We start from the raw sequence: 13974 nt of genomic DNA on the forward strand, positions 1-13974 counted from the left end.
AACCAGTCATTGTGCCTCAGAAGGGCAGCTCTGTGGGGATGGCATTCAGACACTTTCAACATCTCTGTCATTGTCTCTGATCTCTTTCAATGCTGTTCTGAGTGACCAGGATTACCAAAGGGGTGAAACAATTGAGGCAGGCACACAATCAGCATTTGTCTCCGGGGAACAAAAAGATTTGTTTTAGATTAGGAATCCACCAAATCATGCTTTTCCAAAAACTTGTGAACTGTCTTACTATAACATCTATTGTTTTAGATAGGAAAGGCTTTTTAGCATACAATATGTTGCCGACAAGTGTACAATGTACAATTTAGATGATAATAAACAAGGCTCCAAATCCTTTTATGGTGCAGAGCATTTTTTTAGGCAGCATTTGGCAGTATAATCGATGTTGTTTTCACAACTTAAAGTAAAAAGCATTTGATGCAAAACCGCTGTTGCAGAATGACATTGTATTTTAGTGCTTTCTCCAAAAATGAACATCGTTAAAAATAACTTTTAAAAGAAATGATTAAAACCCCAAAGATATAAACTTACCTTAAAGTAGTTAAATGATGGATATCTGTATATTTTAATCTACATCCCGAATTTGGAGATAATGAAATGAAAAGCAAAGAATGTTCGTGGTTGGACAAATAATTACATATTTTATTTTCTAAAGAGAGGCTTTTTCAAGTCTTTATCTCTTTGAGGCTGGAGTGACTGGTTGGAAGATGGGCTTGCATATTTATTTGAAAACCTTCAGGGCTGTTCTCCGTTCAGCTTCCATTTGGCCCCAAGTCAGGGGCTCTCTGACTAGAGTTGCTGCATTGTTACTCAAAATGCTTACAAACACAACAAAGGGTAAGGCTTGGGAACCTTTTAAATTGCTGAATATCATCAGCAGGGCAAGTAAAATGTTTTGGGTGCTTCCCACAATACCTTTAAAGCTCCCTGAGGGGAAGGGGGACATGGAAAGAGACTACAGGATGGGAAAGAAAGAGGAGACAAATGGTTCCCTGCTAGACATGGCTAGTTGTCGCCATCTGGGGAGTGACTTAAGAACTCTTTACTGTAAGTTTGTGTGTGCATGCCTGTGTGTGTGTGTGTGTGTGTGTGTGTGTGCGCGCGCGCACACGCATGCTGAAGGTATAGATTCAAGCTTGGTCATTATTGCTCAGGAGATCACTATGAAGAAGATTGGTATGACACATACATACATTTTTATTTTTACTTTTTAAAGTTTATTTATTAGAGAGGGGGAAGGGGCAGAAAGAGAGAGGGGGAGAGAGAATTCCAAGGAGGCTACAAACTATCAACACAGACTCCAATACGGGGCTTGAACTCACAAACTGTAAGATCATGACATGACCAGAAATGAAATCGAGAGTTGGATGCTTAACTGACTGAGGCATCCAGTCGCCCCCATTTTTATTTTTAATATTAAAAAAAAAAAGGCCTCAGTGAGCTTGGGTAATAAGGCTGGGGCCATAGATGCCAGCTCAGGGAACCCAGATCTGTCTTCTTAGATTCACCATGGTCAGGGAGGCACCTCTTCCCTATTAACAATGATCAGGGTAAGGGTTTCCCCTTTTTCTTTCTTTACCGGTGAACTCCTAAGGGATTCTGAGGAAATGACCTTGAATGGTCTCTCAAAAGAAGATGGCAGGTGGTTCTGTTCTCTGTTTTTCAACCTCTGTCCTTTGCTCTCCTCAGACACTCTGAAATTTGTCACTTTTGTCATTTTCATTTTCAGAAAGTGACAGTTCCCTGGAGATTTTTCACTCCACATCATCTCCTGACCTTTCTCTGAGAGGTTGTTTCTCATTTTGCTGCCAGCTTGCTGCATGGCCCTTTTTTATTTGCAAGTTTTTAGGGTGAATACTTTCTTGTGTGAACTTTCTGTACCTCAGGCTGTATTTTACACTGGGGCCAACTGTCCCTGGTAAAAAAATAAAATAAAATAAAGAGAGAGAAACTTACAACACGGATAGGATGAAACACTGACCTAGGTTTTCCTGCAAACTCTTGAATTCTACCATTTGGACTTTCATATCTCAAATCTTAGGCAAATTTGACTTTTCATGATTTCTCTTTATGTTTTGTTAGCACTTTCATGGAAACTGAAGAGATAGCTGCTTCAAACTAGAGAGTCTGACATTCTCTTAATGTCCTTTTCTCCTTAAACTTGTGTGTGTGTGTGTGTGTGTGTGTGTGTGTGATACGAAAGCCTAACATTAATAGATGATCGAAACCATGTGCATTTATATTTTACCCAACCTAATTTGAAGCATCACTAATATAAGTGAGTAAGATACTAAGGAAGAGTCCTTCATTTAGGGATAAATTCTAACATAAGAAGGGAGAAAAAGAGTTTGGAGAGTATATGTTCCTGACAGCACAAAATTGTTCTCGAAGTTTTAATGATGGAGAAAATATTTGACAGGTTTTGATTTAAAATAGCGAAATCACCTTACTTGTGGAAATGTGGTTGATTTGTATTTCAGCTGAATTACCTGATTCATTCCAAAGTAAACAGCAAAATATGTATTAAGTATGGGGAAAAAAAACCCCTAGCAATATAATGTATGTATAAGGAAGAAAAGCTCAATGAGTCCCTTCCTTCTTGTTTTAGAAACTTCTATGCAGACCAAGGTAAGCAAAGATAAGTCAGAGGAATTCTGAAAATTAGGACACTACTCAAGGAAGCCTGACTTACATATAAAACTTCAGTTTATATATGTTCTGGTAAGTACAGTTCCTGTACTTATCCAGTTTGGAATGTATTCTTACCTCTCTAAAATTTTTACTTCTCTGAAATCATCTACTTTGCCTGAGATGTTATGTCAAAACATTTTTCCATCATGGGATTTTTTCAGATTATTTGGGTGAGTAAGGGCATTTTTCATCCTCCATTTTCTGCTCTTAAGTGAGTAGCAACTGGCAAAAATGGCCCAGGCTAAGGCCTTTTTGGTTTGGAAAAGTGGGGATCGGGGTGGGAACCCTGTAACTGTTCTAAGAATCAAATATATTCACCCAAAGTAAAAGTGATAGAAGCAGTTTCCTCTCTTTATTTTCATTCACTCTTTTAGGAGCTTGGTAAACATATTAGTTTTTTATTGCTGCTGTGATCAATTACCACAAACCCAGTGACTAAAACAACACAGGATTATTCTCTACTCTTCAGGAAGTCAGAACATTGTCATTGGGCCAGCCTCAAGGTTTTGATCAGGCTGTTTCCTGCTGGAAGCTTGAAGGGGAGAATCCCTTTCCTTGCCTTTTTCAGCTCCTTCTCTGCTGCCTGCTTTCCTTGCTCACGGCTCCTTCCTCCACCTTCACAGCAAGAGGCAGAACATCTTATTTCCTCTCTGACTCTTGCTTACAGCTTCTCTCTCTGACTTTGACTTCTCTGGTGCCTCTTTGGTGAGGACCCTTGTGATTTCTGGGCACAACCAGGTAGTAAGGATAACCTGCCCATATCAAGGTCCTTAACGTAATCACATCAGCTAAGTCTATTTTGCTACGTAAGGTTATACGTTCCCAGGTTCTGGAGGTTAGAACGCAGACACCTTTGAGGGGCCATTATGTATCCCATTCTGTACACCACAATAAACAAATACTGTCTTTTCTTTTCTCGCTGGGCTTGCTTTTGAACACGAGGGCAGCAGGATGCCTTAGAGTTATCAGGCACTCTTCTCATAACTGAGGAGAAGAAGTTTAAGCTGCAGCCACTGCTATAATTTTAATATTTACACCATCTTGTCTCACAGGGGGTCTCTCTGCTGAAGGTTTATTTATAGAATCTGAGCTTAGGAGCTTCGCTCTTAAACCTATACTGCTGTTTGTAAAAGAGAATGAGGGCAGGAATATCTAGATGCTGTGAAATAAATTTTAGGAGTGCTTTACTTTTTTGGATTCCTTCCCAGCAAAAACATTTTCCATTTTCCCTTTCCCATTTATAGTCTGTGCCATTTTGAAAATGACCTGTCAGGACTTCTAGAGGCTGGCCAATGAGTTTCAAATATTCTTATTGATGGGCTAGATTAATTTTTACACCAAGATTTTTTCTAAAAGCATTAAATCAAGATGCAGGTACTTCAGTCATCTGTTCAGGTTTCACTCAGGTACCACATTTGATGTTGATTTTGTATTCAGAAAAGTGGGGGGCATTCAATGAAAGGGTTCCTTGAAGCAAGATGGGGACAAAAGAATTTCCAAGATTCTGGCAAACAGCAATGAAGGTTAGAGTGGTCCACAAAGGGCAAAATAGGCTGAATGGTCACAGTCAGAGAACTATACCCCAGACTGGCACAGGAGATGACCCCATACACTCAAGGTTATTTCAGAAGCGCGGAGGGTGGGGGGGGGGTGTCAAGAAACACCTTCAGCCATCACTGCCCCGCAGTCTCCCAAAGGTAAATCTATGGGTGTAACTTCTAGGTTTTTCATTCAGTTCCAGAGCAGCCCCTATGCTGGAGTTTCATTCTGCTGATATGGACTTCCATAGGGCATTGGAAGTACTCTCCTTCCCCAGCCGGATTCTCTGTGGAATCATAACACGGGGAGCTGCCGAAGGTTCCAGAGTAAGGGTAAAGACCAGAAGAGCTTCTATTAAGTGCCCATCTTTGATATCACTCATCAAGTTGCCAAAGATGTCTTTCTCCCCACTGAGTGTTATCACAGTTTTTGTCGTAAGGAAATAAGCCCTGGAAAGGCCTCTGTTAGGATTTTTAAATCTCAATAAATCTGTCTGCATTTCGATTTAATAAAAAAAAAAAATTCAAATTAGTCATCAAAATGCCAACCAAGCCAGTTATTATAAATACTAATCTGAAAGTTTATTTAAGGTAAGTAAGATTTTTTTTTTTAACCCTTCAGCTTATAAAGTGACTCAGGGATATGATTTTCAAGAAGTCAGGAATGTGTTTTCCTTGTAAAGTACCCATTTTTCTTGAAAAACATCAATATTTTTAAATGTCTGTCTATAAATTAGTTCACACAGATAGTCTTATTTCATTTTTAGTTAATCTAAGAATTGGATTTTTAAAAAATATTTACTTATTTTTGAAAGAGAGAGAGAGACAGAGAGCGTGAGCAGGGGAGGGGCAGAGAGAGAGGGAGACACAGAATCCGAAGCAGGCTCTGGGCTCCGAGCTGTCAGCACAGAACCCTATGCAGGGCTTGACCTCATGAACCACGAGATCATGATCTGAGCTGAAGTTGGACACTTAACTGACTGAGCCACCCAGGGGCACCTAAGAATTAGATTTTATTTGTTATCATGGGTATTTGCTAATTGCTTATGAAAGTGCAAATATCAGGGGCTCCTGGGTGGCTTCATTGGTTGAGCCTCCGATTTTGGCTCAGGTCATGATCTCGCAGTCTGTGAGTTCGAGCCCCATGTCGGGCTCTGTGCTGACGGCTCAGAGCCTGGCACCTGCTTCGGATTCTGTGTCTCCCTCTCTCTCTGCCCCTCCCCTGCTCGCGCTCTGTCTCTGACTCTCAAAAATAAATAAATATTAAAAAAAATTTTTAAGTGCAAATATTAAATTCATGCCTTCCATAACAAAACAAAACACTTTTTTTGTTGTTGCAATCCACAGTAAGAGGTACATTTTACAGTGTATCCAAAGATATACATAGTATACATACACATTTACATAGTTTTGAAACAAAATTTAATGAAAACTAATTTCCCTTCTTGTAGCTGTACTGTGATATTTCTATTTTATTCTGTTTCTTTAAGAAACTACTTGTTATGACCCACTAAATGGATTTCATGACCAGCAGTATGAAAACCACTGTGTTACGAAATGATACAAAAACCTATTTCGAGTTAGAAACAACAAAACAAAATAAAATAAAACAAAACAAAACAAAAACACATGATCCTGAGCAAGTGAAATGAATTATTGGAAACATTGTATTATAAAAAGATTAAAAGTTAAATCCTTGAATCATGAAGATTATGGTTGAAATGTTTTTGTTAAACTTATTTTTGTTTGATTTATAATGACTTCTGAAAGAATGATATTGAGTGACCCAGACTATCATAAAGATAATTATTTTTTTAAAAACTGCAGCGGTGGTTTTGCCCCACCCACATTGTTGATATGGTTTCCTTTGGAATCTGTTGTACTGCTTATAAACACCTGTGGTTCCATTTTTAGCATGAGGATTCCATCCAGAATGTCCTACCGAGGTAAATGCATGTATCTAAGGAAATCAAATGTTACTATGTTTTTTCTTTGTGACCAGCAACCCCTGTCTCCCTCCCCAAAAGAAGTTACAAGGTCTGAGTATTTTTATTCTGGAAAAATACCAAGATTGTCAGCGCTCTATTGGGTCAGAGGAGAAGACACGACTGGGAAAGGTAAGGTTTAGACCAATGAAAGATGGAGTTTACTTTTGCAGGAGACCTGAATGGGTGTCTAGAAAAGCGTGGAATGACCATCTTGAGAACCTGAAGCCCAGAAAAGATTAAGATGCTTTTTTATTCTAGAATTCAAATGGAAAATAAAACTAAACTGGGAAATAAGCATAACAAACCAGTTGACTTCTTATTTTTCCAAAGGTGAGTACTTCAGTGCCATCAATATCTATAATCATTTCAAGGTTTTTCTCAACCTCTTTGATGCCTCTGATTTGGAAGTGCCCCAGGCACATCCTCATTATCCTGCCTGCTGCCTGCCCCAGCTGCTTCTGGAAAGAAGTGAGGTTTGTAACTGTAGTTTGGTGGTTGGTGGCCCATGGGTATTTTGTAACCATGTATAAGGCATTTCTGCCGGAGAGACCAGATTTTTCTTACCTTACTCCTCGGGCACATTTTTACTGAATATAAATAACTTCAATTCATCTTCACTTTTATATTGCCTTAGTTGCTGCTTCTAAATGCATTTCACATCAACTGAAGAGTTTTCTAAATGGGTGACCTTCACATCCTTGTACGGGAGAAAATACAAAATGAGACCTGGGATTACCATTTTAAATGGAATTGCTATAGTAGAGAGAAAAATAGCTCCTCGGGGCCCTTGAAGCTGAGTTGATTAGTCACAAAGAGCTAGAGGCAGAACACATCTCCTCCTGCTATTTTAGCTGAATTTCTTGACTGGTTTTTAGGTTCTAGGCTTTAAAATGGAAATCCCCAAAGCAAAGAATGGTGTGTGAAGAATGAGAACATTTGTTCAGCGTCTGGGCCTTCAGATCTGCGCTCATTCACGTGGCCCAACAATACCATCCATTCTTTCGCCAAATAGTCATTGAGCACTACCTATGTGCCCGGTTTTTATACACACACACACACACACACACCCACGCACACTCACGCACGCACACACACCACCTATATCTTACATAGGTATATAAGTATCTTTCAGAAAGTACTAGAGAAAACAACAGTATATCGAAAGAGGAAGAAGAATGTGGTAGGCAGGCAAGATCGCTCAATTAGGGTGACCTGTGACCAGAATCCTAAAGTAAATGAGAAGAAAGGTAAACGCGTGTAAACCCACATGTGGGAGCTGCTTGGCATGTTTAAGGAACAGCAGGACGGTCCAAGTATCTGGAGCTGAGTGAGTGAGTAGTATGTGATGAGGCCACAGAGATAAGGCCTTAACCTCCTTCTCTTCCTCCTCCCTCCCTTCATCCTTCCTTCCTTCCTGCTGTGTATTCATTTGCCCTACAGTTAGAGTCATTTGTTTCCATTTGCTTCCAGTGTCAATTTTATTTTTCTGTTCATATTGATTCAATTCCATTTTCAACGAGGTAGGATATTGAGATGCTTTCGAAACCCAAAACCATGCAAACTGATATACTCCGAGAAATGTCGCCCCCTCCTGTCTCCCTTTACCATCCCTGCCTTATGGACCACCAGCTTCATTATTTTCTGGGTTTTTATTATTCCTGTGTGTTTTGTTTGTTTGATTTTTTTTGGGGGGGGGGTAAGGATAAGAAAACAGGTGCATATTTTCTTATTTTCTCTTCTTTGTTATGAAAATTTTGGCATTTTAAATATGGTCTTTTGTACTTTGCTTTTTTTCCACTTGCTAATATCTCCTGGAAATCACAGTTGAATAGACTCCCACCAGGTGTAGCACAATAGTTTATTTGATTAATCTCCTACTTGAACATTTAGGAAGTTACCAGCGTTTTACAATTATAAGTAATGCTGAAAACGAGTAACTCTGTGCATATTTTGTATCGATGAATGTGTATCTTCAGGATACATCCCCAGAAGTGAGACCTGCTGGGTCAACAGCAAATCCATTTGTAATTTTGTTACTTGTCCTCCATTGGGGTGATATCATTTTATGTTCCCAGCAGCAATGTATGAGAGTGCCTGTTTCCCCAAGGCCTTACCAAGAGACTGTATCGTCAAGCTCTTGAATTTTTGCCAGTCTGTTGAATGAGAAATAGTATCTCAGTGTAGTTTTAATTTATACTCCACTTATTGCTAAATGGAACATCTTTTCATATGGTTTTAACAGACATTTTTAGATCCACTTTGTGAATCATCTGTTCATATCTTTTGCTGATTTTTCTATAGAATATTTTCTGTCAATTAAAAAAACTTACCGTAGGGGCGCCTTGGTGGCTCAGTCAATAAGCGTCCAGCTCTTGATTTCTGCTCATGTTATGATCTCATGGTTCGTGAGTTCGAGCCCCACGTCAGGCTCTATGGTGACAGCATGGAGCCTGCTTGGAATTCTGTCTCTCCCTCTCTCTCTGCCCCTATCCCTGCCTCTCTCTCTAAAAATAAATCAACATTTAAAACATTTATTGTATATTAGAGATGATAGCCTTTTTTTTTTTTCTGAGATCTATGTTGCAAACATTATCTTGCAGTTTGACACTTGTCTTTTGATTTTGTTCTTGGTGTTTTTGTTTGAAAGTAGATCAATTCCTGGACTTTCTAGTCAATTCCATTGATCTTTCTCTCAATTCATGAAGCTGGATGTGTTTTGAAGGTAGAGATGATAGGGTTTGGTGATGAATTTTATGTGGGGCTTCAGAAAACGAGGAGTGAGGCATGACTCTTAAGATTTTGACTCTTAAGATTTTGAGCAGAATGTTAGAATTTCCACTATGGAGAATTCTGTTTTTGTGGAGAATACCAGGAGTTCTGCTTTGGCGATTTGAAATCTGAGATGCCCATTAGACTCACTGGTGGAGATGTGAGAGGGCAGATGGCAGCAGGTATAGAATTAGGGAAAAGGCAGGACATAGACATGAAGACTTAGCCAAGTAGAGACAGAATTTAAAACCATAAAACTGTTAGGAGGTTTGATGAAAGCCCTGTGTCCACGTTGGGGATACATATCCTGATATCTTGAGGGTTTAAGTCACTCCCCAAGGAAAGCGCACTTGTGGGCCATGAATCTCGGGCTTGGCCTCTGTATTAGTCACCCAGGGCTGCTGTAACAAAGTACCACTGACTGGGTGGCTTAAACAGTAGAAATTCATTTTCTTCTAATTCTAGAGGTTGGAAGTTCGAGATCAAGATGTCAGCGAGGGTGTTTTCCTCCGAAGCCTCTCTCTTTGGTTTGCAAGTGGCTGTCTTCTCCTATGTGTTCACACAGGCTTTCCTGGATAGCATGTCCTTGTGCTAATATCTTCTTATAAGGACGTTGGTTGTATTGGATTAGGGCCCATGCTGATAGCCTCAGATTAACCTAATCGCCTCTTTATTTTTGTTTTTAAAAATGTTTATTAATTTTGAGAGAGAGATTGAGAGTGAGATTGAGAGTGCATGTGCACATGGGTGTGTGCAAGAGAGAGTGGGGAGGGGCAGAGAGAGAGGGAGAGAGAGAATCCCAAGCTGGCTCTGTGCTGTCAGTGCAGAGCCCGATGTGTGGCTCAAAGTGATGAATCATGAGATCGTACCTGAACTGAAACCAAGAGTTGGACACTTAACTGACTGAGCCACCCAGGGACCTCGAACATAATCGCCTCTTTAAAGACCTCATTTCCAGATACAGCCACATTCTGAGCTATCAGGGGTTAGACTTTCAACGAATGAAATTTGGGGGTATAACACTCCTCTTTCCATGATATCAACTTGTTACGTGTTTGAGAGGAAATAGGGATTTAGGGTCTAAAGGAACTTATTGTTTCATAAAAGACTTAAAATGATTACTTGGATGCTCAGGAGTTAACATTTCTCCTCTATTTGGAGAATATTTAGGTGGATGATATAAACACAATTGATAAGTAATATGATCCCACAGTCCTCAGATCTGCTCTCAGGGAGAAGGCCTTGTCCTCTCCAGGAAACACAAGATCTGGAAAAGCCTCTGACATAGAATTATCACAGAAGTAAATTTGGGTCTTGTCTGGGGGAAAGAAGGAGGAACATATTTTACAATTGGTGCTAATGTTTATCTCAGAGAAGTTGTTCTTTGACTACTAACTAATGTGGATTAATGGAAGTCAGAAACATCTTTTAGGTAAACAACAAACAAACAAACAAACAACAACAAAAAAACATATCCTAAACTCCATCCATACACTTTCAGTTAGAAGTAACCCCAAGGAAACTTTGCCTTTCAGCTGTAGTCTTTAGTTATATATAGAAATCAGGAGCCTAGACTTCTAAATTGTTGTAATTGATTTGTTAAACATTTGTATTTTTGGAAGTACATTAAGAAGAGAAGAACCAATCTGTCTGGGCCTCATGGAATGTTTCCATAACGTCTCCAAGTCACCTTTACTTGTAAAGTTCCTAAAAGTACTTTTCTGCACTATTTTGTAATCTGTTTTTCAATATTTTTTGCTACTGGGTTATTATTCACTAAACTACAATGTCCTGGTGCTGGAAAACATCTTCATAAATTACAAACTGCAACTCATCGAGATTCTACAGGAGACAAATTGCTTCAAGTTTGCCTTCCAAGAATTTATAGTTATTTCCTAGTAACTTTGTCACTGACATCTGTGATAATGTTTTTGGAATTAGAATATGTTCTCTAACATTTTTGCTTCTCAGAATAAATGATCTGAATGGAGAAAAATCTGCTTCAAGACATTAGGCTGGAATAGAGGCTGAGACGACTTCGATTTTAGCTGATATTTAAATATTTAAAAAAAAATACCATTTATTTATTATTTTTGAGAGAGAGAGATAACAAGAGGGGGAAGGGGCAGAGAGAGAGAGGGAGAGAGAGAGAGAGAGGCACAGAATCTGAAGCAGGCTCCAGCCTCTGAGCTGTCAGCACAGAGCCTGACGTGGGGCTCGAACTCACGGACCGCGAGATCATGACCTGAGCTGAAGTCGGCCCCTTAACCGACTGAGCCACCCAGGTTCCCCTTGAATAATTTTTTTTAAAGTCTAAGTTTGGAGGGCTAGTAAGACAGAATATTCCAATTGCCTTGGGTTGCTTAGGAAAGTGACACTGGGGCAGGGACGGTATTTGGATAATGGCAGCCTATCAGCTGATATCGTGGTGGGTAATGGACAGAAGAATGTATAGACACTGTAAAAGGAAATAAACACAAATCAGACCAAAATGTCAGTGTTGATCAGTCAGTGAAGGTTAATTCATCCTTAAAAGTAAGAAAATACACCCTACTTAGAGCAAAATGTGGGAAAGAAATAACTTCTGATCACACGTACTGCCCATCTTCGTTGGATGGACCTTCATCTTTAAGAACCAACCTTTGGTTCTCTCTTCTGTGTGGTGCCTAGGCTTCACTCACAAACGTTAGCTCCGCCTCGAGTTATTCAGGTAGTCACAAAGGTACATGGCCAGGACTGAATATTTCAAATGCGGACACAACACCGCAACCCTGTTTTGGCATTTCTTTTTTTGTCAGTAAACAAAAGTAGCCTCGGCTGCTGGAGACCTCTGAAAACGCTAGCGGATACCAATGACTTGAAGACTCTGCTAACGAAACCACCTCACTGGCCCTGTGCTCAGTGTGCCCTTTAGGAGCTGTGTTCCTCAAATGAAATGGTTTCGGAAGCGTCAGGCTTCCCAGACAGGATGTCCCTCTCTCCTGTGGGCCTGACTCTGCTTCCTGTCCTTTGTCACTGTATTTTGGGGGAAAGTCATTCAGGACTCTAGTGTCCAGATGTTTTTAGTTCATTTGATTCTGGCTGCTCCCTTTCTGGCAAATTCTGAAAACATCTCAAACCCAACCTCACCCACCCCAACAAAAACGTCAAACAGGTTAAATACAGGTCTCCCTGGCTCTATTGTGATCAGCCCTTCCTGCGTTGGTTGTTTTTGTTTGTTTGTTTTTAAGTTTATTCAGTTTTGAGAGACAGAGAGAGACAGAGCATGAGTGGGGGAGGGGCAGAGAGAGAGAGGGAGACAAAGAATCCAAAGCAGGCTCCAGGCTCTGAGCTGGCAACACAGAGCCTGATGCGGGGCTTGAACCCACGAACTGTGAGATCATGACCGGAGCTGAAGTCAGTCGCTTAACCCACTGAGCCACTGACTATCAGAATTCATTGCTTGCTTTAGAGAGTTGTGAAATGGCAAAGTGCGTGTGCTGAGCCCTTTAAATGCTGTCCTGTGGACTTGCTGTGCCCCTGGGCCACAGAGAGAGATAAGCTCTGGGACCTTGCCACTTGACCTAAACTGTAGTTTTGGGTCAAGTTTACTTTTATTCTACTCCTGACAGGATCCACTGGAGGGACAATAGAACCATAGCTTTGCTATCACCAGAACACAACAGAAAGGTCTGGAACTTCTTTATTTTTAATTAATTAATTAATTAATTTTTTAGAGAGAGTGAGTGAGCAAGTGCATGAGTTGGGGAGAGGCAGAGAGAGAGAGGGAGAAAGAGAATCTCTTGCAGGCTCCTTGCTCAGCGTGGAGCCCAGTGTGGGGTTTGATCTCACGAACCTTGAGATCATGACCTAAGGTGAAATCAAGAGTCACAGGCTTAGCCACCTGAGCCACCCAAACTCAGGACTGGGCCTTCTTGAAATCATACAGATATGTGTAAGAAAAAAGTGAAAACCCCTTGATCTCTGAGACCACCTCCCCCCATCCTCAATCAATGTGTAATCAAGAATATGCCTTTATAACGTTTTTTTCTCTAAATTCATATAGGTAGAAAGTTAATGAATAGGGTGAGTTCCCATTGTGGAAATAAATGAAGACCCTCCCCCGCCCCAAATGAGAACAAGCAGAGACTATGTATTCAGAATTTGCTACAGCAAGGGAGCCAGCCACCATCACTTGCGTTCAGCGGAGACCCAAAGGCAGGCAAAGAAGAGGGAAATCCTTGCAGGGGAAGAGGGAAGGCATAGGATAAGTCCTGATTGGAGGTTGTTGGCATGGGGAAGCTGCAGGTGGGCTAATCAGAAGTAGGGCATCTTAGATGATTGCTTGGGGGTACCTATTTGGCTTTTTCCTATTGGTCCAAGGGTGTGAGCAGGGTTAAAACTAGGGAAGCTTAAGGGCACCTAGGTGGCTCAGTCGGTTAAGCATCCGAGTTGGGCTCACGTCATGATCTCTCGGTTCATGGGTTTGAGCCCCACTTTGGGCTCTGTGCTGACAGCTCAGAGCCTGGGACCTGCTTCAGATTCTGTGTCTCCCTCTCTCTCTGCCCCTCTCCTGCTCTGTCTCTGTCTCTCAAAAATGAATAAACATTAAAAAAAATTTTAAACATGAGAGAGCTGTCAGTTAATAAATAATCAAGTTTTGGCTGTTTTGCACCAAGTGCTACCAGGGTAAGCGACTTCCTGGGCTGTTTGCTACAGAGTTCTATTTTTATTTAGGGTCTAACCTTTCTGTCTGTATATGCAGTCTCTCACCACAAGTAATTATTTATTCATAGGTACTCTAAATATCCTGAATATGTTCCCATTGTCTGTTGTATACTGGAAATCATAGTTTCTCCCAGACTGTTGTTTTTCATACTTATAAAAGTGTTGTTTTACATTTTTATATAAGCAAATCTTTTTCTTCATGACTTTGAAAATATGTAGCTTTCTAAAGAAGGCCACCCTCTTTATAATATTACAACAAATGTCTCCTAAAT

The 13974-nt window shown here is 40.4% G+C and overlaps 1 long non-coding RNA gene across 1 annotated transcript in view; it reads left to right on the plus strand.

The window, feature by feature from the left end:
* Window positions 1-13974, plus strand: part of LOC125935455 (uncharacterized) — a 36879-nt gene that overhangs the window by 12122 nt on the left and 10783 nt on the right. Inside the window, exon 3 of the long non-coding RNA XR_007461683.1 lies at window positions 6241-6355. This is a non-coding gene — a long non-coding RNA (uncharacterized LOC125935455). The remainder of the gene's footprint in view (window positions 1-6240; window positions 6356-13974) is intronic.

The sequence above is a fragment of the Panthera uncia genome, assembly GCF_023721935.1.
Source record: "Panthera uncia isolate 11264 chromosome A1 unlocalized genomic scaffold, Puncia_PCG_1.0 HiC_scaffold_17, whole genome shotgun sequence".
Classification (NCBI taxonomy): domain Eukaryota; kingdom Metazoa; phylum Chordata; class Mammalia; order Carnivora; family Felidae; genus Panthera; species Panthera uncia.